We start from the raw sequence: 25,823 nt of genomic DNA on the forward strand, positions 1-25,823 counted from the left end.
AACCTTTAGCATTTCTATATTTCACCAACAAAATCCTGCAAGACGACACAGTAAAAAGATACCTCATTTAAAATAGCACTGGACTATATAAAATATGTGGGGGAACACTTGCCAAAAATAACCCAGGAACTATAAAAACAAAATTATAAATGCTTTATGCAAATAAAGCCAGATTTAAATAACTGGAAAAATATTGCTCATGAATAGGGAGGGCTAATATAAAAAATGACATTTTTACCTAACTAATTTATATATTTCAATGCCATCCCTGTTAAATTACCAAAAAACAAAAATCCAAAGCTTTCTGAGTTAGAAAAAATAACAAAATTCATTTGGAAGAAGAAAAAGTCAAGAATATCAACGAAAATAATTAAAAACAATGTAAAGGAAGGAGGCTTAGCAATAACAAATCAAACTATATTACAAGGCAATAATTACCAAAGCAATATATTATATAAGACAATATTTTCAAAACTATCTGGTACTAGTAATGAAATAGAAAGGTAGATGAATGGAACAAAGTAAACATACAATAAAACAAATAAATATGATTATCTTATATTTGACAAGGGTAAATTAAGATTTTGGGATTCATTACATTATTTGATAAAAAAAACTATTGGGAAAACTGGTAAGCATTATGGCAGAAACTAGACGGACCAATATGTTATACCATTTACCAAGATAGCTCAAAATGGATCACTGACCTAGATAAGGATTACAAGAAAATTAGAAATGCATGAAAAATGTTAATAAGTGAACAATTTATGAAAAAACAAATAAGAGCAAAGTTAGATAATAAAATGGTAATTTTGATTACATTAAATTTAAAAGATTTTGTACAAATAAAATAACTAACCAACATCAGGAGGAGAACAAAATTGTGGAAAAAACTTTTTATAAACAGTTTCTCAGATAAAGTTTATTAAATGAATCAATTCCCAATTGATAAATGGTTGAAAGATGTGAACAGGCAGTTTTTCAATGAAGAAATCAAAACAATTTACAAACTTATGAAAAAATTCTCTAAATCTTATTGATTAGAAAACTGCACATTAAAACAACCTTGAGATATTTCATAACTATCAAATTAGCTAAAAAGATTGAAAGAGAGTGGCACATGTTGGAGGGTATATGGAGAAAATTGGAACTAATTCATTGTTGGTGAAATTATGAATTGAACCAACCATCTTGGAAAAATATCAAAAATTATGTCCAAAGAGTTACTAAACTGCCTATACTTTTTGATCCAGCAATACAAGTTCTATTTCCAAAGATGATTAGGGAAAAATTAAAAGAACTATGTGTTTTAAAATGTTTATAACATCTCTCTTTGGTGATAGAGAATTGAAAATTGGAGGGATGTCCATCAATTGGGGAATGGGTAAACAAATTATGTCATATTGTGATAGAATATTACTATGCTATATATAATCTCAATGATCTTAGAAAAACATGGAAAGACTTGCACATGAATTAATGAAGAGCAAAATGAGCAGAACAAAGAGAACAATGTATACAATAACAATTGGTAACAACAATATTGTTTTAAGAATGACTCGAGCAAATAAGTCATTTTGACTATTACAAATACCTAAATTTACTATCCAGAGAAATAATGTACATACACACACAACACACATCTCTTTGCATCTATTAGTAACCATATGGGAGGGAAGGAAGAAAAAGACATTTACATGATATCTTTACTATATATTTAAAAGAAATAGTAAGTTGTACATAGTGGATTTATAAGATTCATTATTATACTGTGTTGTGGAAATACTTGTTTTATTCCATAATTTAAAAAAAAAAAACAACAATATATCTATGAGACTATACAATTTAAGATAAATGGAAATGTGAGTCTGAAGTTAAGGAGAGAAGTTAGGTAAAGTAGATCTGAGAATTATCTGCAGAGATGATGAATCCATGGGAGCTGAAGAGAACATTAAGTAAAATAGTATAGAAGGCCTAAGGGAAAAGGAGTCAGAATAGAGCCCTTGGGGTTCCCTAAATTAGCAGGTATGACCTGGAAGAATATCACCAAAGGGGACTGAGAAGCTGTGGTCAGATAGATAGGAAGAGAGCCAGGACAGAATGGTGTTATGAAACCTAAAGAGAAGAGAGTATTCAAGAGATTAATCAACAGTGTCAAAAGTGAGACATCAGAAAAGCACATACAAGAGATTAATCAAGTGTCAAAAGTGAGACATCAGAAAAGTACATACAAAAGATTAATCAACAGTGTCAAAAATGAGACATCAGAAAAGCACATATATAAGTAAATAAAAGAGTTCATACCGCTTTCTATTCTTCTGTTCTCCGTCTTTCACATCTTCAGCACCAAGGAAATTCTGATAATTAGAAATCATATTATGTGATCTTTTTAGTGCTTTGGCAAATTCATTATGAAGTTTTCTTTGTACTTTACTGTCGTTCGTATCTTGTCCATTACACTGGTATAGGAAGGCCTTTTTGTGAAACATGGGTGTAAACTGATGGGAAATGTTTTTATGAGTTAATGTGGATGGCAATATTTTAACCAGGAAATTGGCAGGCATTTTATAGCCTTAGGGTATGATGTCACAAATGACCCTTTTCCCCATTGTTAAGTCATACAGTCAGTGAATATGAGAGACTAGCTTCCTCTCTTGTATGTTATGTCCCCTTGACTACATACATTTACAGCATTTACAAGTTATCTCGTTTTTTTTTTTTTTAGTTTTAGTACAGTTTTAAGATGAAAATTGTGAAGATCTGGGGGGACATTTATACATGTATAGACATGTACATACAAATATTTGTACTGTGATCTTAATGATTTGAGTGTCCTCTCAACGATGCAGAGTGTGATTCAACCAAACTTGCCCACAAGTTTGTACTTACTCTTATCCAAGTCTTTCCCTTAAACTTACCTTAGAATGTCCAGATAATGTGCTTGGTACTTTAAGATCTATTGACCTGGAAAATATACAAGAAGAACACATTGGCTGGCTTTTGGTTGTCCTTATTCTTGACATGGAACCATAATGGTATATTATATCCCCTTGACTACATACATTCACAGGTTGTCTCAAGAGTTTAGTAGTTTTAAGCTAAAAATTTTAAGATGATTGGGGGAAGCATTCTACACATATATAGACATGTACATACAAATATTTGTACTGTGATCTTAATGATTTGAGTGTTCTCTCAATGCAGAGTGTAATTCAACCAAACTTGCCCACCATGTACTTGTTCTTATCCAAGTTTTTCCCTTAAACTTACCCCAGGATGTCCACATAATGTGCTGGACACCTTAATATCTCTTGACCTGGAAAATATACAAGAGATGCATATTGGCTGGCTTCTGGTTGTCCTTGTTCTTGATATGGAACCATAAATATCTTTTTTTCTCACACATTTTTCAGTGATATCCTTTGTTCTACTTCTCTTTAACCATTGAATGCAACATATATATATATATATATATGCAGAAATATATGTGTGTGTATATATATATGTGTGTATATATATGTGTATATATATATATATATCTGCATATCAGTTTCAACCAATGAAATGGTGAAAAAAATATAGAGAAAAGGATGTCATAATAATTATATAAATATATATATATGTGTGTGTGTATTTATAGATTATGTATATAGATAGATTATATATATATACACATATACAAATATTTAGATATGTATATATTCTATAAAATTACTAAGCATGCCAGATTGAGATACAAAGAATGAAACAATTTCTCCTATGAGGGAATGTGCATACATTCTATCATGCCTTATTTATAGTCTTACAAGCCGCAATTCAAATTTATTTGCATAAATATAAAAGTTCTAAAGCATTAACCAAATAGGAAAATACACTGTGCTTCCAAAAGTATTCTATAAACTGAACAAAGCCCACCAAAATAGAGGGAATTGCTCAATACTATACAGTGCTTCTCTTAATTCTAGTTGGAAATAATAAACTGGACCATAGTCCTGCTTTAAGTCCCAAAGATACGGAAGCAAACTGCCTTCTCTGTCCTTCCCATAAACTCTGCCAATTCCTTACCTCTCCTTTTTTTTATGTAATATGATCCAGTTTCTTTTCTTGAAAACAATATGGTTTAGTCAAAGGGGTGACTGACCCATTGCAGGGGGTTTATCAGCTCAGCTATTTAAATGTTAAATACTCAAAAGTCTTGAGTCTTTCAGCCTGCAAATTCCTAAAGGATCCTATATGTAAACCTACTGTATGAGGGAATTTGAAAATTGTTTCCATAAATACATTTTCTAGAGTTGCCTATGATAGAAATAAATACCACTGCAGATATAAAAAGCCCCAAGGACACCCTCCATATGGAGATTGGGGAAGCCAATATCTAAGAGGCAAAGAAACAAAGATTATTTCAAAATTCCAGATCCCCTATATTTCAAGATACTAACTAGATTAGAAATCTATATATAGTACTGGATGGGCCACTATGAGACCTTTAATCTAGTCATGAAATAAAGACTGCCTCACATATCCTAAAGCCTAAAACTTAGGGCATGTCCAATGTAAATAAGAGAGTCTAATAAAAATCAGACAATGGGTGTAAAGCTTCTTAAGTGAATCCCTTTCTCCATTTGTAAAACTTTCTATTCCCATTTTCCTTGTTAATTCCTTCTTTCCTTCTCTCCCCTTCTCCTGTCTTCCCCATCCTTCATTCTGGAAAACTTTCAATCCCATTTTGAGTAAAGAGCAGTCTCTCTTGGTAACCTGGGAAAGAGGGCTAGCACCATCCTTCTATGAACCTAAATTCAGGGTAAAGAATCATTGTGAATCCTAAGTAACCTGACATAGGAGAATAACTATGTCCAGGGCATGGTGGACAAAACAAATTTGTAATCGGGAAGCTTTGAGAAGTTTTGGGTCACTATGTGACCCTGAGTAAGCCACTTAACATCTCAGCCTCAGTTTCAGCATTTATATAAAAATGGAGATTAATGGCACCTGTCTCACAGGGTTATGGTAAGGTTTGAATAATATTGACAAAACACTTTGCAAACCTTGAAGCATTTTGTAAATATCTGTTCTTCTCATAGCTTCCCAAAATGTAATACACATGTTCCGAACTTTCTGTGTGCAAAATACTACACTAGGTCAGAATCCATTCCTTTGACAAATGTTTGAGCATCTACTGTATGCAATGAATTGTGTTAAGATCCTGTGAGGGATCCAAAAGTGAATAAGGAGTAACTCCTATCCCACAGTCCTGGAGGAGAAGACTGGATAGGAATTATTCATCATTGTAAGGCAAATTGGTTTAAGTAAGGGAGAGCACGGTGCAGTCACCAGTCTCACTTTCTCCTCAGGAGCCATAGGGATCCAGTTTGGCAAATTAAGATCAGGATGATTAGAATGTCCCTGGATACAATGGGAGACCCTTGACCTTTTTAAACTAAGGTCTTTAACAGGTCCCAGTTTATTTGGGACAACAGCCCAATCTGTGATTCTGGAGAGGTAAGAAATGAGGCAGAGAATGACCTCTTTTATCTAGTCAAAATAAATAAATAAATCTGGGAGGGGAAGACCTTCAGGGTTTCCAGGCAAAACAAACAATTGCTATTTACATTTACTCTGAACCAATGGGTCCCAAACAATGCCCAAGTGAGGAGGCTTGGTCTGGGACCTATTATTAGTCAATCAATGAAAAGCACAGTGATTTGGGTTTAAGGCGTGGTTTTAGTCCATAAACCCCAAGATATCTTGTTATGTTTTCAGTTATCAATCAGCATTTAAAGTCCTTTGAATTGAACACCTGAAGGTAAGGATATGATACATTATATGGACAAAAGGAAGGGAAGGGACAGGAGAAAGAAAAGAAGGAAAAAAAAAGAAAAGGAAAGAGAAAGAGTTATGTTGCCCAATTGGCCAGTTCTAGTTGAGTTAATAGTGAGGCAGTTTCTACTTATCATCACAGAGGTAATTGTTTGTCATTTGCTCTCCAAGAGAACCATGACATCAGCAAGATGATGTCATGACATACAAAGGAATTGAAACTAAGTGAGGATGGGCTGTGCAAAGTCATCAGCTTCCCTTTCTCCTCCAGAGCCATCTGGGTTTCCTGACAAGATGTAGATAGGATGACTGGAGATGGCTCTGGATGCAGTGGGAGAACTTGACATTTTTAAACTAAAGTCTTCAGCAGATCTCAGTTTGATTGAGGCAATATCCATTCAGCAATTAAGGCTAGGTAAGAATTGAGGTCCAGAGAATGGCCTTTTTTCCCTAATCAGAAAGAAAAATCCAGTCTTGAAAGGAAGAATCTTAGGTTTTTTGGCCAAAAAGAAGCAATTGCTATTCAGATTCACTCTGAGTACTTGATCCTTATTGTTGACCAATCAATAGAGCCAGAATGAGATAAAGATGAGGCTAGAGAGATGAGAAAAGGAAGGAAAAAGGTATTCCTAGGAGAGAAAATGGTAATAGAAAAAGTGTGGAGGCACAAGCCTATAATTCATCTATGGGAAATGGCAAATAGAATGAACATAGTTTATGTTGAGGTGTCTTAGAAAAATGAGGCTAGAAAGGTAAAATGGAGCAAGACTTTGAAAGTCTTTGAAGACCAGATGAAGGAGTTTGAATTCCATTCAATAGCTAATTAGAAGGTCACAAAAGGTGATAGAATCATAGATGTGAGCTAAAAGAAGAATCTTAGAGGATTCAACTCTCTGTACCTCATTTTACAGATGGGAAAAAGGCAAAGAGAGTCAAGTGATAGTGGTTGTTGTAATATTTTATTAATTATTTAAGTATTAAGTGGAAGAATTCATATTTGATCATAAAGATAATCAGGAAACACTGAAGTTCATTGAGTATGGGATTGATACAGTGTGTGTGTATCTTGTCCCAGGAGATGTTATCATGTCCTCCTCTCAGGTTCCTTTCATAGCCATGAATAGCTGGAATATCTCACCTTTTCCTCCCCTCAGCAGCTAGCTATGTTCAGCTCTCAGCTAGCCCTACTATGCAGGAGGTAACAGGTTTATTGCTCTATATAACTCATTGTCTATAACTTGACACACTAATTTTACTCGATGGCATTTCTCTCTTACTGCCTTAACTTCTATCTGCCACTTATGCAGTGAGGCATCTTTCTGCCCCACTTTCTGCCTTCTCACTTGCCTTCTGCTTACCATTGGTCCATTGTCCCCCTCCTCCCTTAAGCTGTTGGCATCTTTTTTATTAAAATTCTACAAAAGTGGTGAAATTCTAATACAGAAAACATTTAGGGTGTAGGTATGAAAAGCAAAATTGCATACATAATAAGTATATAATAAAGTTCTGTGTGCCTGGAGATATTCTTGCTAACACAGACACTACTAAGTTAGTTTACATTATGCCAAATTTTGTTTACATCATAGACAGGACCATTTCAACCCAGAAAATGGCTTAAGAAATTTTTACTCCAAACTGACAACCTTGATTCTTTTGTGCAATTTTAACTCTTTTACTATTGAGGGAAATTTCATGAACCCATCCTCCAGCCGTTCAAGGGTCCACTAAATTAACTTCAGTAACATGTACATTTCTAGAATAGTGTAATACATTGCACCAAAATACTGCAACAATACATATAACATCACAGAATTAGGAGTTTTGCTCCTTAAAGAAAGAATAATAGTCAATACCCATCTCCTAATGAAGAGCAAATCATTCCACCTGCTGCAAAGGGTCATCAGTAAGGGTATGAACAGCCTGTTTTTGTGAATTCAAAGTCTGCAAAGGTAAAGAAACAGGACTGTAGTATCAGGAGTGTATATACAACAGCATTCACTGAGTGACAAAGCACATGTGCCACCTTGGGCAGCCATTCTATTCTGCAAAACAACTTTCCTCATGTGACCAATTTCATCATTTAAAAGAGATATTGCCCCATAAGTGATCAAAGCCTGCTCAGTATGGAGGGTTAGGGTATCCTCCCTGAGGGGTAAATATAACTAGGGGGAAGCACCTCCATGGTGTCTGCTTCATGCAGTGTCTGTTTCTAAAAATATCCCAGTTATGAGATCACATGAGCAAAGTAAGCAATACAGGGCGCCCAGAAATAAGGGTACCTCTAAGTACCTCTTCCTTTCCAAAATCCTACTAGGTATATGCCCACCCATGATTATCACAGGCCCATAAAATTCCACAGGGCAATATGGTAACAGGGAAATTAATCTCAATAATCCGTTGACATACAGTTTCAGGAAGCCACCCCAGCTCATGTAAATCACAGAAGCTTTCCCAACACAAAGGAGCATCAGAAGGCACTTCTAAGGTCTGGAGTGTCAACAAAGAATATCCATCCCAAATATTAGCCCCTAACAAAGGACAAGGGTGATTCCATCCTTCTCTGCCTGCAGCATTGCATGCCTTGTATTCTTCACAGGAACAATATCCTACATCAGGTCCAAGTGTCCATAATTGCAAGTTGCAAATACTAAGGCAGTCCATCTACAGCAGCTGAGGGGATCACCCTGAAGACCCAGCATGAGATGCGATTCATCAAGCGCAGCAAAAATGTAGCCCACTCTTCATCTGAATAACGAAACACTGGACAACTTATCCTCTCAAAAAAGATTGACAGACTGGTAGAAGACATATACATTTGTACTTTTAAAGGCTGTACATTTGTGATGCAAGGAGTCACTATCAAATTCATTTCTAATCTAAAGCCTGCACCCCGAGGGGCTATTTAAGTAAGTCACCAGATGAGAGGAGCTCTCATCATCCAGGGCTATTCTTACCATGCCATGGGGCCTGGCAATAAAGCACAGTGCTCCAGTAGGAGTATATTTCCTTGGATGCTGATGACCATTTTAGGCTTTATTGGAAACAATCTATCAACTACAAGGGGCAGCAGTCCTCTGGAGCAAAGCTTCAATGGGGCAGGTCCCCCTTTCCGGGCGCCTCATTTCATACTTGGACCATTGTACAGAATCTATCAGCCCACCCTCTCAAAGTTGGCATCCCATTGGCTATGGCCTTCAAAACAGCTTTGAGAAACCCATTGTAATGCTCAGTCATATAAGCAGCCTTTGAATTATAAGGGACATGAAATTGCCATTGTACATTCTGAGCAACAGCCCATTCTCCAACCTTATGGCCAGTAAAATGGATTTCCCTATCACTTTCATTAGCTTGTGGTCTTAGGCAAGCAAATGCCTGGAACACACCCAGGATACACATACAATAACCTGGAGCTGTGTCCACTGCAGGGGAACACAGTTTGCCATCCTTTACTCTTGTTCATGGGTCATATATAACCTACCTGCCACATGTTAAAAGAACCTGGCCCCATCCCACCTGACCTGATATAGGTGACATGCGGCCATACTGCTTCCAGAGCTTCATTACCTGTCAAAGGCAATCCCCACCTACAAGCCATTAGCAACATTGTACATGGTCCCACATGCAAAAGCTTGCCAAGCAACCAAAAAGCTCTCCTTCATGGGCATTATCAGCCCACCTAACTTTAAACCTATGTCCCCTTCATGAGCATTTTCCACTCACCTAACAGACAACCTGTTTACCTCATTACCTGGACTCTGCACTGGGCTGTGGGCACTTATATGAAACAAGGTAGCTTCCTCGTCCCGTCCCAAGCCCACAAATCTTGCAGCATGGCTTAGTCCCTATGAAGCGATGAAAAGCCATCCATCTGCTTGCCTCCCATTCCCCCACGCACAAAGTGAGTCTTCTCTAAACAACCCAGATATCTCTATACAAGATCAAAAGACTTTCTTCCTGACCCACTACAAGCCCCACTGCTCATAACTCAGCCCACTGACTACTCTGCCCCACCCCCTGCTTCATATCCCAAGCAGTCAATAGAGGGCTAGACTGTAACAGCTGTGCATGAGGCATTAGCACCAGAACTGGGCCCATCTGCACCAAGCCAGCTCAGGTCTCACTCCCTTTCCTTCTCTGTCTGCAGTTTCCTCCCTGGGAAGGGTCACATCTGCAGGGATGGGAAGTGTGCTGAAACTTCAAGGGTCCCACTACATTCTGTGACTACTAAACAACTAGCTACATTGCTCAAAATAAGCACCTCTCTTTGCCAGAGTAGAAATCTGAGCCACTCCACTACAGGATAGTGTAATCCAACTGAACCCACCACTAACTGGATAAGTAGTTTTCACTAATAAACAAGTCAGACTCTGTGGCTTGGGCTGTAAGCTGCTTCCTAATTAAACTATAATGCAGCCCAGCTGCTTTCCCCCACAGGTTCCAAAAGTCAAGTGGCTGCCTCAATGCTCTGAGCATTGCAAACCCCATCCCAAACCCTCTGAGGTCACATGTACATCTAATTCAAAAGACCTTCAAAAGGCTTGGGCCTGCTTAATGGCTCTCTTAGTCCCCAAGAAAATCTACTTTGTTGCTTCTGTCCAGGCAACTCCATTCTTAATCAAATTATAGAACAATTGGGCCAAATGAGAAACACCTTCCAATATCCTAACAGACCTAAATAAATTTGCAATTGGAAAACAGTAGTTGGATGGGATATTCCTGTATCTTATTAATTACAGCCTCCAGTACAATTGGTGTCTTGCTAACCAAACAAGAACTTGACAGACAATCCAGGTACCTGGACTTTTTTGCAGTATTTACTACCCAGCCGCGTGATTGAAGGTATGCAGTAACACTTGGTGCCATGAGCTTTGGATCTGACAAAGAATGAGAGGTTCGCAACACGTCATCAATATAATGAAACGTTTTCACTCTCTCTGCTTTAGACCACCGCACTCCCCCTCCCCCCAATCCTTGGCTACTAGGCCATGGCATATGGTAGAACTATGTATATACCTCAATGGCAGCATTGTAAAAGTTCACTGCCAGCCTTCCCATGTGAAGGCAAACTGATCCTGTTCATGGATCAGCACAGAGAAAAAAGTGTTAGCCAAATCCTTAACATAATAAGTTTCCAAAGTCAGAGTCAATTGATCCTGTAACTCCCGAACAGAAGGGACTGCAGCATGCAAAGCTCTCAATAATCAATAGTTACCCACCACGTTCCATCTGACTGGGGCATAGTATGGGGCTCTGGGCTTCCCACATGATACCCACTTTGTGCAGCTGTTGATGCTCCCCTGGCAGTCAGGAATGCTTCATATCCACCCCCACCGCCCCCCAGGCACAGGCTATTACAGGGGCATGCTCAGCATGCTGCTAACACACCAATGCCGAGTATATAATATAGGAGAAAGACTACCAAAGTTAGCTTAAGTAATAGCACACCACCTCTTGAGGCAGAAATGCACAGACAGATTCCTAACCATTCCCTGATGGAACGGCTTATTGCTACAGGTTATTGCTATTACAGTAAATTCTTTATCTCTGCCCCAGAGCACAAAATACCATCTACCCCCGAGTCCATAGGTGCAATGGCCAGGCTGGTAGGGGCTCCCCCTCTCTGCTGGAACCGCTTCCCCAAATCCCTACCTCAGTCTATGTGTAGGGACAATATCACAGGATTCCCCCCTGGTCCCATAGCCTGTTTGGGACTTCTTCTGAGTAACCACTGGGTGAGCATGGAAGTTGACTCTTTCTTGCTCCTCCATATAGGAACTGCCAACACTCTTGGATGCTTTCTTCTCCAGGATCTAAAGACAGTCCTCCAGGAACTCTTCCCGGCTCGACCTAGTGTACCCTGCGTTACTTATTCTTGTCTGTCTGCCATGATATCCTGCCAAATACACCATTTATCTGTGTGGTCCTGGGAGATGTTCTCTTGTCCTCCTCTCAGCTTCATTTCATATCGATGAGGAATGAATAAGGAGACAAGTTCAGTCTTTTCATAACCAAATATCACTAAGGTCTGGAAGGCAGGTCTCAGCTGGACTTGGGGGCAGCTAGATGACACAGTGCAGGGAGAGCTAAGTGATGCAATGGCTAGAGCACCAGCCCTGAAGTCAGGAGGACTTGAGTTCAAATTAGGTCTCAGCCACTTAACACTTCCTAGCTGTGTGACCTTGGGCAAGTCACTTAACCCCAACTGCCTCAATCAAAAAAAAAAAAAAAAAGAATAGCTGGAATCTTACCCCTTCCTCCTGTCAGCAACTATCTATGCTCAGCTCTCAGATAGCCCTTCTGTGCAGGAGCTGACAGCTTTATTGCCCTATATAATTCACTGTTTGTAGCTTGACACACTATACTCAATGGAAGTTCTCTCAAAATGCCCTTAACTTCTATCTGCCATTTATGCATTGAGGCATCTCTGTAGCCTTCTGCCTTACCATTGGTCCATTGCCTCCTACCTTAGGCTCTTGGATTTTTTTTTTTAATCATACAAAAGTAGTGAAATACCAGTACAGACAGCATTTAGGTGCAAGGGGTGAAAAAGCAAGAGTGATAACCTAATGTGTATATAGTGAAGTTCTGCATGCATTGAGATAACTTTGCTAACATAGATACCACACTAAGTTAATTTACATTATAGGAAGTCCTGTTTACATCAGAGAAAGGCTGTCTTAATCTGGGAATCAGATTGAGAAACTATTTGTTGTAATAGGAGAGCCACCTGCCAGTGGCTGCTGGAGGTCTAGCATGGATCTCTTCATGTGAGAGGATGATGATGATGATGATGATGATGATGATGATGATGATGATACTAAGAGGCAGTTGCTGTTCTCTGATCTCTCTCCTCTTCCCTCCGCCTCCAATTTATTTCATTCCCAGTCCACAAGCAACATCTGCATCAGCAAAGGCTGCTTTGCAACTCCTTCAAGTGTTATGATTCACAGCTGTGGAGGCTCTCAGAGAATTGACCTGCTCCTTCAATTAGGCATGGTCCTTAACAACTTTTACTCTAATCTAAAAAACAATCTGATACTCTTGGGCAATTTTAATTCTTTCACGCTAGAGGAAATTGCATAAACCCCCACGCAGTCAAATCCCACTTTCTATAAGAAGTCTTACCTGCCAATAATAATAATGAGGAGGAAAAGGAGAAGGAGGAGGGGGAGGGGGGAGTTGAAAGGATAAAGCAGAAGAAAGAGGAGAAAAAAAGGAAAACCTACTGTTTATATCATGCTTACTATGTGCCACACAATGTCCTAAGAACTTTGTAATTGCTATCTCATTTGATCCTCACAACAACCCTGGGAGGTTTAGCTCTAATATTATCACAATTTTATAGATGAGCTCAGAACAGTTACAGTAACAGTGACCAGTACAAAAATTAGATGACTTGCCCAAGGGATCGCATAGCTAGTAAGTGTCTGGGGAAGAATAGAATTTCGGTCTTCATGATTCCAGGCCTGCACCATCTTTCAGATTACACTGGTTATATTTTGTATGTAACCAATTTTTACATCTTATATCCCAATAAGAATCTCCAATTTCTTAAAAGCAGAGATGGCTTTAGCTTTTTTTTTTTTAATCCCTAGTATTTGGCATAGTGCCTCACATACAAAATGTTAAATAATGTTTGTGGACTTATTGACTTTAGGAAAAGCATTTTGATGATTGTATGTAAATAAGGACTATCCCTTGGTTTATATGACTCTTTAAAGATTTCACATGAGGCAGAGCCAAGAAGTCAGAAAAACGACATGAATTTGCCTGAGCTCTCCCCAAATGTTCTCCAAAAACTTTTTAAAATGTCTCAAAATTAATTCTGAAGCAGCAGAATCCACCCCCCCCCCAAAAAAAAAAATGGAGGGAATGAGTTTGCAGCCCAAGACACAACTTAGAAGGATTGCAGAAAAGGTTTTTTTTTTCACTTGGGTAAAAGTGGAGGGCAGCCCAGTGTAGATGGTGTCTGGGCAACTCTGCAAGAGGCACTTGGGACCAGCATAGATCAGCAACCCAAGGCCCCAGTGCAACATGGTAGAAGTCTACTGTATGAGGTCTCCAGCCCCTCACAGTACAGTACAACTAGACTCATGGCCCCTAAGACAGCAGGCCCCTGACCCCCCAGCACAAGAAACATAGGACAGTGCCCCTGATACCTCAGGAGAGATGAATTTTCAAAGTCATGAAATGAACTGGAAATGAATAAAAACAAACAAACAAGCAAAAAGCTTGTTGGTCTTAAGCAAAAAAAAAAGAAGAAGAAGAAGAAGAAGTTTTAGAAGAGCTCAAAGAGAAATAGAAAAAAAAACAATTGGGGAAAGAAATCAAAGTTATGTAGAAGAATCAGGATAAAAAGAGTAAACAGCTTGGTAAAGAAAGCAAAAAACTTAAAAAAAAAAAAAAGGTACAAAATTTCCAGAACTCTCAGATCAAGGAAAAAATATTGGAAATATTTCCAAAAAATAACTGAAATACAGTGCACAGTCAGGATTATAAAGGATCTGGCAGCTTATACATTAAAGGATAAGAGGGCTTAGGACAAAATATTTTGCAAGACAAAAGAGTTAGGATTATAACCAAGAATCATCTATTCAGAAAAACTGAGCATAATCCTTTTAAGGAATTAAATGGATATTCAATGAAATAGAGGAACTTCGAACATTCTTGATGAAAAGATTAGCTAAATAGAAATATTTATTTACAAATGAATATGAGACGCTGGAGAATCATAAAAAGGTAAATAGAAAAGTGAAGAAATTAGTTATTTAAAAAGATTAAATTGTTTATATCCCCCTTCATAGAAATATTATACTTAATAATTCACAAAAACTGTATCACTATTTGGACAGTTAGAAGGAGTGTGCAAAGATACAGTTTGTGGGGATAAGTTGATTTTGATGGAAAAGTGTAAAAAAAAATTAAAGAGTGAGAAAGAGGATTGCACTGGAAAAAGTTGGGGCAATAATGCATTATTTTTAGAGTTGTGAATCCCCTTATAGAGACTAATTTTGTAGCTATACCCAAAGAGCTATAAAACTTTGCATACCCCATTGATCCAGCAATAACACTTACTAGGTCATTACCCCAAAGAGATTTTTTTTAAAGGGGATGGGGTGGGGTACAAAGAAGATATTTATATTAGATTTTATTGTAATGGCAAAGAAAAGGAAAATGAGGAGGCACCTATCAAGTGCAAAATGGCTGAACAAGTTCTGTAATATTATCAAATTGCTTACTGTCTCAGGTGAGGGAGGGAGAGAAAATTTGCAGTTCAATTTTTTTTTTAAATGTTAACAATTGTCTTTACATTTTAACTGGGGAAAAATAAAATATTTTTCTAAAAATTTTTAAAATTAAAATTTTTAAATTCAAATTCTGCCTTTATTCTAGCAGTTTGTGCATAGGCCACATACATTTGACTAAAAAGCAATCACTTTGAGAGAAGTTCCAATCATAATATTTTATAAACAAAATCCAAATAATTCTAGTAGTTTAATAAAATGTTACTTCTCACTACAGCACTTGATTCCTCTTACTCCTTGTTTATTGTAAACTAGAGGGCAGTTTCTATTTCAGCAGTTTGAAAACATTATCCAAACAGTATTTTGTAGACATTCTATGGAATTACAAACAGTTCTTTTTAACTTGTACATTGCTTCCCCTCCCTCCCTTTAAGTAGTTCTGTGTGCTGATAAGTCTCCCTATTAGATTGTAAACATCTTGTGGACAAGATCATGTGTTTTATTTGTCATTACATGGCTAGCACAGTTTTTTCCACATAATATGCACTAATTAAATGTGTTGAACTGAATTAAATTTAATTCACTTGACTAGAAATGCCCTATGCCCTTTGCCAAGAGGAAATTTACGACCCTAGCAAATGTGATAGTTCTGCAAGTTCCCCCCAAAATGCCATAGTTCTGGTTATTTAGAAAGAAGAAAAGAGAGAAAGCAAAAGTTCCAATCAATCTCTTACTATAGAGGATGGCAGCTTCAACACAGCTGACCAAGGGGAAAAAAATATGATAAATCAGATCAGGAGGATGTTTATTACATCAAGTCAAGAAAATAAATCTCCTTACTCTAAAATGGCTGAACCAGGCTACTCCTCCACTTCATTTTTTCACTTATTACCCCTCCTAATTCTCCCCAGAGTAGAAATACAAGGATAAAGAAATGGGAAAGCCATGCTCCATGCAATTGTCTCTCATTAGACAACTAAAAACTATAATAATTGGCAGCTTTTTTTTTTTTTTCTGAAATAAGACTGTCTAGGAGAATCAGTGGTAGTTACACAACACAGTAGTGGGTATAGTGTCAGGCCTGGAATCAGGAAGGCTCATCTTGGTGAGTTCAGATCTGAACTCAGACACTTATTGGCTATGTGATCCTGGACAAGTCATTTACCCCTGCTTGCTTCAGTTTTCTCACCACCTGTCAAATGAGCTGGAGAAGGGAATGGCAAACCATTCCAGCATCTTTGCCAAGAAAATTCCAATTGGGGTCATGCAGACAGAATTGGACAGGACAACATGATGTTCTGACCACACCACTTTATTCAGAAAGTGAGAGAGTTTTAGGCATCCCAACAATCTCATCTAAGCCCAACATTTTATTTTCCATACAGGTAATGAGGACCATGCCCAGCTTCAATTTTCTAACTAGGCTTGCTCTCTTGAATATAGAAGTTTGCTACCCCATAATATACCATTTGATCTCCAAAAGTTTTTTCCCCTTTTCTCTTTCTTTCTTCTCTTTGGCAGTCAAAGAGATGACATTGGACAGTGGATAGAAGGCAGGATATGGTATGTCAGGAAGATCTGGTTTCAAAGTTCCCTTAAGGTACTCATTAGCTTTATGATCCTGCTCAATCTCTCTGGACTTCAGTTTCTTTTCCTTTAAAATGAGGGGGATGGATTTGATGTCTCTGACATCTCTTCCAACTCTGATCTTGATTTAAATCCTCTTATGATACTAACAAGGCTAGTGATTTAAAGCACTGGACCTAAAATCAGGAAACTTATTCTCATGAGTTTAAATTCAGTTTCAGGCACTTCAGATACCAATCATGTAGTCCTGGTTAAGTCACTTGACCCTGTTTGCCTCAGTTTCTCATCTGTAAAAGGAGCTGGAAAATGGCAAATCACTCCAGTATTTTTACCAAGAAAATTCCAAAAGAGGTCATGAAGAGCTGGGCATGACTATCAACAACTAAACAACAGAGAAAAGAAAACCATTTGGAAAGCTTTTAATAAAATAAAATAAAGGTTATTGGCTGACAAGCCTTTTTTTTAGAAACCAACAGTCACTGATTCTTTTCCAATCATCAGACATTTAGTAAGTACTTATTATGAGAAAGGCACTGAGAAGACTCAATTTGCTCATTAGCTTTTTTAAGAGAAGATAAAGAGTGAATATGCAGTCAACTTATAAATGCAAAGGAATTTATATTGAGACAATGTGTCTATATATATGTGTACATATATTATATATATATATGAAAAATATAAATGCAAAGGAATTTGAGACATTGTGTCTATGTATATATGTATGTATATATATATGTGAAAATATTTTTCTACATGTCAAATATTGCAATAGTTCCTAAATACCAATAACATAGTAACAGCATTATTGTATAGCGACCATCTGTAAAAAAAAATTAAGTATTCTCAGCAACACAATGATCCAAACCAATGCCAAAAGATTCATGATGAAAAATGCTACTAGAGTTAGAACTGATAAAATCTGAGTGCAGATTAAAGCATAATTTTTTACTTCAGTTTTTATGGATTTTTTTGTTTAATATTTTCTGTGGCAATATGATTAATAGGGAATTTGACAACATTATTAATAGGAAATATTTTACAGGATTACCTATTACCTATATACAATCTATATCAAATTGTTTAACATCTCAGTCAGAGGATAGGGAAAGAAAACTTTGGAACTCAAAATCTTTTTAAAACAAATGTTAAAAAATAGTTTTTTTTATCTAGTTGGGAAAAATAAAATATATTATTAAAGTAAAAAATAATTTCCTTTGTATTTATATGTGCTTAGTTATATACATTTTTTTCAATCAGTAAAATGTAAGCTTCTTAAGGGCAGGTTCTTTTTTTTTTTGGTATCCTCAATGCCTGGCACATAATAAGCACTTAATAAAAACTTCATAAATTAATAGAACTGGATTGGAGAGGAGATATCTTACCATTATAATCAACTATGTTTTGTAAAATCAGTATTGAGGACAATGATGGTGGAACTTGAATACACAATGGTACATGGTACATATCTCCCAAAGATTCCCCATCATGCCACATGAGAGAAAAAAAGATTTCCATAATAATATCAAATATTCCGTAACCCAAGCACTGTTTGTCATTTTTCCTGGATATATGGAATTCTTGATTTAGACTGAGATAGGGCTAAAATGCATGTTTTCCAGAGCTATAGATAATTTATATTGGTATTGTTTGGCAACCACAAAAGATACCTAATAAATATTTGTAAAATGAATGCATCATATCACTGATGAATGCAGTGTCATCATTGAATATACAATCTTATTTATCCACATCAAAAATGAGCATGCTATATTACTTAGTGAACATAGTAACCTTGTCATGAAATCTCATTTTACTGAAACCAATGGACCATGGAAGTCATGGTGTTTTTGATATCAAAGAACACAAAAATTGTAATGTATAAAATATAGCAAGTCAGTAAGCATGTATTAAATGCCTATGTGTCAATCATGATTAGTAAAAAATCATATGTATATACATATATATGTACACACACATATATATGCACACTATATATATACACATATGTGTTCTATATATGGGCATGTTTATGTGTGTATATATGTGCATATATGTGTAAGCATATATGTATGTATGTATGATTGTTTACCTATGTTGTTGGTTGCCATGATGGGGAAATGGGATTTGGGAAGGAGGGAAGCATAGAATTTAGAACTTCAAAGTATAAATAAAAATGTTTTAAAATTAAAATATGATTCTGGGAGGATAGATAGATGATAATGATAAATGAGATAATCAATGGAGCAAGAAGCTAAGAATGAGAAGGTTCAGGAAAAGGCTGCTTGTGGAAGGTAGAATTTAGTTTGAACTTCAAAGAAACTAGGGAAGCCAGAAGACAGTGATGATGGAGGGCATTTCAGGCATGGGGAATAAACATTAAAAATGTGGGGAATCTGATGGAGTGCACTGTGCGAGAAACAAAGCCACAGGGTCAGTGGATCACAGAGTACATGGGGGAATAAAGCATAAGACGACCAGAAAGAGGGAAGCTAGATTATGTTGGGCTTTGAATGTCAAAGAGAAAAATTTGTGTTTGATCCTGTCGAAGATAAGGAGTCACTGGAATGCATTGAATGGAGAGTGAGGTGGCAAGTGTGACATAGAACTGCATTTTTGGAAGTTTCCTCTCTGTTAGTCAAGTGATAAGTGGACCAGAGTAGGGAGACTTGAAGCAGAGAAACTAAGGTTAGTGCAGAAGTTCAGATATGAGATAATAAGGTTTGTACTTTGATAATGATGGTGTCAGAGGAAAGAAAGGGGTATATAAGAGATTTGTTTTCCTGGTAGAAACTGGACAGTACTTGACAACTGACTGGATCTGGTGATTGAAACAGAATGAAAGGTTGGGGATGACATCTAGATTGTAAGAGTAGTTGTCTGAGAGGACATCAACAGTAATGATGAGTTCAGAAGAGGGGAAGGGTTTGAGAGGAAATGATAAGGAGTTTAGTTTGGGGTGTGGTATGCTTAAGATATCTATGAGACATCCAATTTAAGATAATTATAAATTTTAGTCTGAAGAGATAATTATAAATGTGAGTCTGAAGGTAAAGAGAAAAGTTAGTTAGTTAGATCTGAGAGTTACTTGCCAAGAGATGATAAATGAAATCTTGAGAGCTGATGAGAGCATTAAATGAAATAGTATAGAGAGGGAGAAAAGGAAGATAACTCAAAACAGAGCCCAGTTAGTAGGAATGACCTGGAAGAATATCACCAAAGGAATTGAGAATCTGAGATCTTAAGACAGGTAGGAGAGTCAGAATAGAATGGTGTCATGGAAACCTAGAGAACACAGAGTATCCAAGTGAAGACGTTGATCTACATGTCAAAAGTGAGATATCATAATAGCACATTTATAAGTAAATTGACTTCATACCAAAAAAAAATTAAAAAGAATTAAAAAAAAGAATTTGGAGAGTTCATACCCAAAAATAAAATTTAAAATAATAAATTTAAAAAAGAATTCATACCACTTTTTCTGTGGTTCCGGAAGTTCTCCATCCTCCCTTAATGTAATACCCTGAATATTCTCATAGTCAGAAATCAAATTTTGTGAAGTTCTTTGTGCTTCACGTAATTCTTCTTCATCTACCTGGTTTTGGGTATAGTGGTGTAAGAAGGCTTTTTTGTGAAACATGGTAGTTTAACTGATGCAAATGTGTCTTAGGCGTTATTGGATAGCAATATTTTTTACCAGGAAATTTCAGGCATTTTAAAGCCTCACGGTGTGATGTCACAAATGATCCTTTTCTCAATTGTTAAGTTACACAGCCATTGAATTCTAAGAGGCTAGCTTTCTCTCCAGTATATTATGTCCCCTTGATTATATACTTACACTTACAAGTTGAGTTTTAGTGCAGTTTTAAGTTAAAATTTCTAAAATTTGGAGAGATATCCTATACATATATAGACATGTACACACAAATCATTTGTACTGTGATCTTAATGATTCAAATGTTCTAATAATGTAGAGTATACCCCAAGTCTGCCCACTATGTACTACTCTTATACAAGTCTTTCCCTTAAGTTTACCCTAGGATGTCTACCTAATGTGCTAGGCACCTTAATATCTCTCGACCTTGAAAATATATGAGAGAAGCACATTGGCTGCTTTGGTTGTCCTTGTTCTTGAATGAAACCAAACTATTTTATTTTTTTCTCATATCCTTTTCCCTACTAATCTTTAACCATTCCATTGTAAGCAATATAGATAGATATAAATATAAAGATATATATACATACATGTATATTTGCATATGCATATATATTTTTATATGTTACATATGTATGTTTAAACCAATGAATGATGAAGAGAAAAGTAACTGTGTATACATTCTATCATAGACAATCTATAGTCTTCCAGCTATAATTGGGGACATATAAAACATTCCAGACACATGGTTTTGGGGTAATTAAAATTTTTATTAATTATGCAAGTGAAGGGTCAGTAGTATTCTTGAAAAACAAAGACTCCTCATGGAATCCACTCAATGATATTATGCCTTTGGAAGAGAAGGTATTTCTGACGTTAGCAATCAACTATGACTGGTAAACAATGGAAAGAATTAATATTATAATGAGAGGTAGACCTATTCTAATACGGGCTGGGGGACATAACTGATTTCTCAGTCTTGGACAAGGATATTTATCTTTTCTTCAAATCACTATTACCTAGGGAAATCTAGATAAAAGGGGGGTCTATCTCTGCTCGGAAATGGCTGAGTGGAACACAAAGGGCTAGAATTCATGTTTGATTAAATCCTTGAGATACTCTAATTGGTGGGGTCTTTCATGCAGAATCAAAAGTCATGTTCCCTGTTGTTTGAGCAATCAACAATATACTTCAGTTCAATATAATTTGATAATTGATTAATAATATTTAAGAAAGAAATAATCATTTCTCTTAAATTCAAATGTATTTGCATAAAAGTTGTAAAACAAACCCAATAATGGAAAAAATACTGAGAAATAGTCTATAAATTGAAACAACAACAACAAAAAAAAAAAACTCAGAGGGGATTACCCAATACTATACATAGCTTTCTCTAATTCTATTTGGAGATAATTAACTGGACATACAGTCCTGCTTTAAGCCCCAGGAGAAAAACAGAAATAAAATATCCCTTTGATCCTCCCACAATTTTGCCAGTTCTGTACCTCTCTTCTTTCTCTCATATATTCCAGTTCCTTTCCTTGAAAGCAATTTGGTTTAGTCAGAGGGGTGGCTGACCCATTAAAAGAAGCTGAAGAGCTATTTGAATGATAAGTAATCAAACCAGATTTCAGACTTTAGTCTTTCAGGTTACAAATCTCTAAAGGATTTTATATGGAATCCTAGTAGATAGGTGAATTTGTGGATTGCTTCCATGATCACATTTTCAAATGTTGCATATGCTTATAGGAATTAACATCCTCGAGTTTGGAGATTTGGGGAAGTCAATCCTTATGAGGCAAAGAAATAGAGGTTGCTCTTTCAAAAGTTTAGATTCCCCCTACATTTCAAGATCCTATATTAGAAAACTACATACAGTACTGGATAGGCCACTATAAGACTTTTAGTCCAGCTATGAAAATAAAGACCGCCTTATCTATTCAGGGCCTAAAGTGTTAAGGCATGTGTAATGTAAATAAGAGAGTCTTAATAAAATCTGATAATAGGTGTAAAACTTTTTAAATGAAATCCTTCTGCATTTGTCATACTTTATACTCCCTTTTGCTCTTTTATTTGCTCTCTCCTTTTCCTTCCCCTCTCTTACTGTACACTCCTTCCCCTATCCTTTTATCCACAAAACTTAAAATTCTATGTTGAGTAAAAATGAAGCCTCTCTGGATAGCTTGGAGAAGAGGGGCAATACCAGACTTCTATGAACCTACATTCAGGGCAAGGAATTAATAATACCTGACATAGGAGAATAACTATGTTCATGGCATCGTAGACTAAACAAACTTGGAATCAGGAAGCTTTGGGTTTGAGGCCTTAGTCTAACACTAACTGTGTGACCTTGAATAAGCCACTTAACACATCTCAGTCTCAGTTTCAGCATTTTTATAAAAATAGAGATTAATGGTACCTTATAACAGGGTTGTTGTAAGGTTCAAACAATATTGACAAAACACTTTGCAAACCTTAAAACACTTTGTAAATATTTATTATTCTCATAGCTTCCAAAATTCAATACAAATATGTTATGCATTTTCTGTGTACAAAACACTACACTAGGTAAAGAATCCATTTATTTCACAAATGTTCAAGCATCTATAGCATGCAAGGAACTGTGTTAGATGCTGAGAGGGATCCAGATGTGTAATCATGGAAAGTTTCATGCAGGAAAGAAGTTACTCTGCAGTTGGACCTTGTAGCATGGGGTGGTTGTTCTTGTTGTTGTTTATCCTTTGTTCTGGAAGAGGACTCATCAAGCAGATGATGCCATGACATGTAAGGCAATTGGATTTAAGTGAGGGAAAGCTGTGCAAAGTCACCAGTCTCACTTTCTCCTCTGGAGCCATAGGGATCCAGTTTGGCAAATATAGATCAGGATGACTTGAGATGTCTCTGGATGCAGTGGAAGACCCTTGACCTTTTTAAGCTAAGGTCTTTAACAGGTCTCAGTTTGCTTGGGACAAGTGTCCAATCTGTAATTCTGGAGAGGTAAGAAATGAGGCAGAGAATGACCTCTTTTAAATAGTCAAAATAAATAAATCAATCTGGGAGGGAAGATCTTCAGGGTTTCTAGACAAAATAAACAATTTCTATTTACATTTACTCTGAACCAATCAGGTCAATGAGAAGACTTGATCTGGGACCGATTATTAGTCAATCAATGACAGTCACAGTAATTTGGGTTTAAGGCTTGGTCTTAGTCCATAAACCCCATGATATCTTGCTATGTTTTCAGTTATCAATCAGCATTTAGAGTCCTTTGAATTGGACACCTGAAGGTAAGGATATAATATACTATATGGATAGAAGAAAGGGAAGGGAAAGGAGAAAGGGAAAAAAAGGAGTTATGTTGCCCAACTGGCCAATTCTAGTTGTGTTCCCAGTGAGGCTGTTTCTACTCATCATTACAAAGATTATTGTTTATCATTTTTTCTCAAAGAGAACCATGACATCAGCAAGATGATATCATGATATACAAGGGAATTGGAACTAAGTGAGGATGGGATGTGCAAAGTCATCAGCTTCCCTTTCTCCTCCAGAGCCATCTGGGTTTGGTGACAAGATGTAGACCAGGATGACTGGAAATAGCCCTGGAGATGATGGAAGAACTTGACCTTTTTAAGCTAGTCTTCAACAGATCCCAGTTTGACTGAGTTAGTGCCCATTGATCAATAAAGGCTAGATAAAAATTGAGGTCCAGAGAATGGCCTTTTTTACCTACTCCAAAAAAGAAAAAATGCAGTCTTGAAAGAGAAGAATCTTTAGAGTTTCTGGGCAAAATAGAAGTAATTGCTATTCAGATTCACTCTGAGTACTTGATCCTTATTGTTGACCAATCAATGAGAACCAGAATGATACAAAGATAAAGCTAGAAAGATGGGGGGAGGAAGAAATAAGGAAGAGAAAACAGAATAAGAAAGAAAGTATTCCAAGGAGAGAAAATGGCAATATGGAAAGTGTGGAGGCACAAGCCGATGAATCATCTATGGGAAATGCCAAATAGACTAATTTTGTTAGAATGAACAGTTTATGTTGAGATGTCTTAGAAAATTAGTCTAGAAAGGTAAAATGGAGCAAGACTTTGAAAGTCCTTGAAGATCAGATTAAGGAGTTTGAATTCCATTCAATATTTAATTGGAAAGTCACACAAAAGATCACAGTATCATAGATATGAGCTAAAAAAGGAATCTTAGAGGTTTTGTCTCTTCTACACCCAATTTTTCGGATTGGACACTGAGGCATAGAGAGTCAAATTAACTTCCCCATGATCACACACTTATGAAGCAGAAGAAATAGATTTCACAGTGCCCTTTATCTATGTCTAATTATTATTTAAGCCAATGATGTTAATAATTATTTATGAATATGTTTAATATAAGTAATTATTATTTATTAGTGGTAGTGGTTGCTGTAGTATTCATTTAAGTATTTTAGCATTATTAAGTGAAAGAATTTATATTTGATCATAAAGATAATTAGGACCACTGAAGTTCATTGAATATGGAGATGACACAGTCAAATCCTACTTTCTCTAAGTGTTCTTTCCTGCCAACAACAACAATAATAATAATAACAGAAATAATGATGAGGAAGAGAAAAGGGAGGAGGAGGAAGAAGAAGAAAAAGGGGAAGAAGGTGGAGAAAAAGGAGAGGAAGAAATACCATTTATACTATATTATGTGCCACACAATTGTTATCTCATTTGGTCTTCAGAATAAACCTGGGAGGTTTAGTGCTACTATTATCACAATTTTACAGATGAGAAAACTGATCAGTAGAGAAGTTAGATGACTTGCCCAAGGGTCCTCATAACTAGTAAGTGTCTGGGGAAGATTGGAAATTAATTCCTGATTCCAGGCATGCACCATCTTTCAGATTACAGTAGATATATTTGTACGCAACTAGTTTTTACAAGATGTCTCCTAATTAGAATCTACAATTTCTTAATCCCTAAGTGCTTGGCACAGTGCCTCATGTACAAAATCCTAAATAATGTTTGTTGACTTATTGACTTTAGGAAAAGCATTTTGATGATTGTATGGAAATAAGGACTATCTCTTGGAATCTCCCTTGGTTTATATGATCCTTAAAAGATTCCAGATGAGGCAGAGCCAAGAAAGGCAGAAAAAAAAGGCAGGAATTTTCCTGAAGCCTCCCCAAATAAAATGTCTCAAGATTAATTCTGGAGCAGCAGAATCCACCAAAAAAAAATTTTTGCAGCCCAAGACAACTTAGAAGGATTGCAGGAAAGGTTATTCTCATAGGTAAAAGTGGAGGGGCAGCCCAGTGCAGGTGGTGTCTGGGTAACTGCAGGAGGCACTTGGGACTAGCATAGATCAGCAATCCAAGGTCCCAGTGCAACAGAGTAGAAACCTACTGCTGTGAGGCCTCCAGCACCCAGCACAGTAGCTGTGACCAGGCCCATGGGCTCTCATACAGTAGGCCAATGGTTAGGCCCTTGAATCCCAGCAAAAGAAACATAGGACACAGTGCTCCTGGTATATCAGAAGCAG

The 25,823-nt window shown here is 36.7% G+C and overlaps 1 long non-coding RNA gene across 1 annotated transcript; it reads left to right on the forward strand.

Moving 5' to 3' along the window:
• The first annotated feature begins 5,754 nt into the window (after window positions 1-5,754).
• LOC127551122 (uncharacterized) lies at window positions 5,755-11,735 on the forward strand. Its single transcript, XR_007951016.1, has 4 exons — window positions 5,755-5,803; window positions 8,226-8,723; window positions 10,554-10,708; window positions 11,590-11,735. It is a non-coding gene; the product is annotated as an uncharacterized LOC127551122 (long non-coding RNA).
• The last annotated feature ends 14,088 nt before the right edge of the window (window positions 11,736-25,823 follow it).

Source organism: Antechinus flavipes, chromosome 2, assembly GCF_016432865.1.
Source record: "Antechinus flavipes isolate AdamAnt ecotype Samford, QLD, Australia chromosome 2, AdamAnt_v2, whole genome shotgun sequence".
Classification (NCBI taxonomy): Eukaryota; Metazoa; Chordata; class Mammalia; order Dasyuromorphia; family Dasyuridae; genus Antechinus; species Antechinus flavipes.